We start from the raw sequence: 4,414 nt of genomic DNA, 5'->3' as shown, positions 1-4,414 counted from the left end.
ATGGGACTGTTTAGATCATTGATCTGGTCTTGATTTAACTTTGGTACCTGGTATCTGTCTAGAAAATTTTCCATTTCATCCAGGTTTTTTAGTTTTGTTGAGTATTGGCTTTTGTAGTAGGGTTAGGGTTAGGGACTAGAAAGACAAGACAGACAGACAGACAGGTCTTGGGGACCTCATCAGGACAAATGTGGTGCTATGATGATATTTAGCAGTTACAATTAGACCAGCAGAAACAAGAACATCCAAAGGCACCTACAGCTAAGGTTAAAGGTATGTGAAGATGCTGTACATGAGGAACAAGAGATTCAGCTCCATACTGGAAAAGTTCATCTACCTTGAGGTTATGGGATGAAAGTGGGCAGGACAGTAGTTAGTTTTGGAACACTAATGTTCTGCACTATGGGACTGAGTATGTACTGAAGCCCAGAGTGTGTTATGATTCTGTCAGAGCAGAGAATGAGAGACTAGGATAGAGAAGGCAGCAAATAGTTATCACAAGTACAAAGAAAGGTGCTGTTGTCAGAGGTGTGGGCAGGCATGGTAAAGAAATATGAAATTAAGCTTAGAGTCATGAAGCTTAAGGTGACATCTAGGGGACAAAGAAGCCACAGATGTCAAACCCTGAGCCATGGTTGCTTACCATGTATCAGTGATTTGGGTCCCAGTAATAGCCTCTACTCCATGCCTTCTGCTGTTTGTAGAAAAACATGTTAGATTCATGGAGCCAAGTCTTATGTCCAGGTCATTCTCCTTCAAGTTCAAGAATCTGAGGACTCTGGATGTCTCACCCTGTGTCCAGTTCAGGATGAGTCAGGCCTTGAAATGCCATGTATAATTGTAGAAAATTTTTCATAGTGGTGCTTCCATTTTCAGACTATTCTCATCTTTGGATCCTTGCCAATACCTAGGGGAAGTAGAAGGATAACAGGATCTCAGTGGAGCTGTGCTGGACTCCAGAAAGGAGAGTTGGTTTATTGACCCCATAGTCATTTTTTCTGATGTCTCCTGCTGATTATCCTGGGAAGGATGGGGAGAATCTGAAACAACTATTGGGATGGAAAGACCAACCGGAGCATCCTGAGCCTTCATCCACAGGCAGGGGTTGGACACAGGCCAGGACTGTCCCTATGACCCATGGGATATGGAAGACAGGAATGGTCTGGTTGGGCTCCCTCTAAGGGATGAGCTCCCTGTGGCAGAGAAATCTGATTGGCCCCTCTACCAGACAATGGTCTACATGACAGCCCATTCTTCCAAACCCCACTGGCCCCTGCTGAGGTCCATGCTAGTGAGGTCCCCAACACTCACCAATTTGCAAACATGCTGTTGACAGCAAAAGAAGTAGAATCTGAGCCATCGTCAGAGTCCCTCCAGGCAATCAGACCACCAAAGCCTACAGGTCAGATAGGATGCCTTGTGGAACAACACTGGGGTGCTCAGGAATACAGAGAGAATCCGGATAAAGAACGATCCCCAGGCCTTCTCGAGTGGAGGACTCAGTGGAGACAGGCTCTCTGAATCTCCATCTCCTTGTGGCCAGAAACTTCCTTTAAATATCTGGCTCCTTCTACTTTAATATTGCAGAAAATATGCTTTTGTTGTCACTGACAAGAAAGTCAGACCCTCCTTAGATAGATAACACAAGATATCCCCTCTACTGCCATAGCTCTGATAACCTGTCCTTGGAATCCAGGTCTGCTGGCAGAACCAGGCAAGAGGGAGGGAACCCAGTCCAGCTGAGCCTCTCAGGGCTGAGTAGGATGGTGAGTGTCCAGGCTGGGATCTCCTGCCTCCAGAGAATAATCACCCCTAGCAGGGAGTCTGTCAAAACAGGAACTCATTTTAATGTATCAATCTTTTCTTTATAAAGGGCTGAGAGATGAGGTGGAGTTTTGTGCTGAGGTGAGATGACTTAGGGGAAGGGGAAAGTTGAGGAAGGGTATGGGGTGACTAACAATTACTCTATGTCAGCAGGAGCTAGGCAAGGGCAGGCTTAAGCAGATTATGCTGAGTCACTCTAGTAAGGAAGTGATTGAGACAGTATACAAAACTCGAGCTGGGGTTAGTGGCTCAATAATGCAAACCAGGGCCAAATAGGGCCCAACACATTTCATCTTGTGTGTCGCTGGTCCTGGGAAAATGACTATGCTGTTCTCTGTTGAATCATGGAGTTATTAGCAAGTTTAATATATATTTGACTCCCAGCTATCCATCTCAGTGTCTCTCCTGAGTCCCCACCATATGACACTTCTTAGAGACTTTCACATTGTATCTAAGATGCACGTCACAGGAATCGATGCATGGACCATGGTCCACATTGAGAATCACTGCCTGAGAATCAGGGTTTCTCTATCCCTGACTCCCTGCACACTGCCATTTCAACCATAGATCTGTCCCCTCCATTCTACATATCAAGTGACAGACCAAGGCTTGCTTGGGTCCCATGTTATGCTTCTTTTCCTCACAGGTCCAACTATATGCACTCACTTTCTCAATTCCTACATGTTGATATTCAAGACTCTTGTCTTTCCAAGGACAAAACTTCTGTCCCAAGTCCAGTCTGTCTTAACATTTGACAGTCAATGGGTTAAATTCTAATTTTAACTAAAACACTTTGGGAACACAGCACACCAACCAGACTGACTCAGTAACATTTAAACAAGGCCTTTCTTGTAGCCACAAGAGGTGCATGACCATATTTGATAAAAATATACCACCCACAGTGTGCCACAGATGAAGTTCCATTCCACCAATCACAAGCCTCAAATGAGTATCATTCTTGGCTTTTCCTAAGTCACTGGTGAAATGTCTCCAATCCCTTGAGACATGTGGGTCATGAAGATATCAACAAGGCTCCTGTGACTAAAGTGAAGTGTTCTGCAACAGCTATGAAGTGTCTGCTGTGGTTGTGACTGCATTCAAGCCTCCTGAGGCTGAACTCAGCAGCTCTCATGGGCACAATAATCTTGGGATCGAGGTTGGTGTTTCCTATGAGCAGAATAGCACAATGATACTCTCTATTTATCCAGAGTTGTCCATCCTCTGCTCCACACCACAGGCAACTGCACACACAAAAAAGTGGTCTCAAAGCAGATCTTCCATTACTTATGTGTCCTCCCATGTCCTTTTTCATTGTTCAAAATGGATAAACCAAAGACAGGCCCACAGTGTAGACTTGTATAGGGTCAACATTCTCAACATCACATAGTTAAGTAATCTTCATGTGGATACATTAAATGATACTGGATCTCTGATCTGCCACAATGGAACCTTAGGTCCAAGTGGGGAGCAGAAATTAGCTTCTGCCATGAAATTTGTATTCCCTGGACTGAAAAAATCAGTAAAAAATTTTCCAGAGGAAATTAGGCATGATTAAATGCTTGTCATCCCAACTACTGACAGGTTATGATGGGAAAATTATGAGTTGGAGCACTTGTTCTCAACCTATAAGTCACTCTTTTTTTTTTTTTTTGCAGGTAGAAGAATATTTTCACAGGTGTTATATATCAGATATCCTGGATATCCGATGTTTATATTACAATCATAACAGTAGCAAAATCATAGTTATGAGATTCCCATGAAATGATTTTATCCTTGGAGTTACCCCAGCATGAGGAAATGTCACACCATCGAGGATCTTGAGAACCACTGAATTGGAGGCTGTTCTTAGTACTGCTTGAGATTGAGGCCAGGCTGGGTTACATGAGACATTGTTTTGAAACCAAGAGCAAAGCTAATCAAAATTCCAAACAATAAGAGAGCTCAAGGAGATAGGTCGCTTTCTGTTGGGGATAGAGAACTTGACAATGATAGGATTTTTTCTTCAGAGTTACATAAAAAAATGTGACTAACAATACTTTATGTTTTTGTTGTTGTTCACTATATGTTGTGTGCTTCTGTTTTTTAGAAAGGGGTCTCTCTACTATCTAGATCTGCCTGGTCTGGAACTTGCTCTGTAGATCATTGCGGGCCTCAAATTAAGTGGTACTCCTGTTGCTGCATCTTACAAAATAGAAAGAAGTCCTGACTACCATTCCTGGCTTAATCATTTTGGGCTTTTTGGATTTGTTTTGTTTTGTTTTAAGCTACATACCTAATACTGAGGAGAGGAGGGAAGGGCAAGTTTCTCTCTTTTGCTGACCACAAACTTGATGATAAATACGTAAATATCTCTGTTCATGGATATCAGCAGAAGTTGGCAGACCTAATCCAGAGGAGCTTGAGCTGGTCCCCAAGCCCAAATCACTGAGCCTTTAGAACACATTATAGAGTCTCTTCCTGGGGTTTCCTTTCGGAAGAGGGACAGAGAGTGCTCATGCTGAGGTGAGAAGCAGGTGAGGGAGATGAAGATGATGATGTCATCCTAGGGGAGAATCAGCAGGGCAACTGTGTTATTGTAAAACTGCAGCTT

The sequence above is a fragment of the Mastomys coucha genome, unplaced genomic scaffold (genome assembly GCF_008632895.1).
Source record: "Mastomys coucha isolate ucsf_1 unplaced genomic scaffold, UCSF_Mcou_1 pScaffold22, whole genome shotgun sequence".
Lineage (NCBI taxonomy): Eukaryota > Metazoa > Chordata > Mammalia > Rodentia > Muridae > Mastomys > Mastomys coucha.
This window is presented reverse-complemented; position numbering follows the sequence as displayed.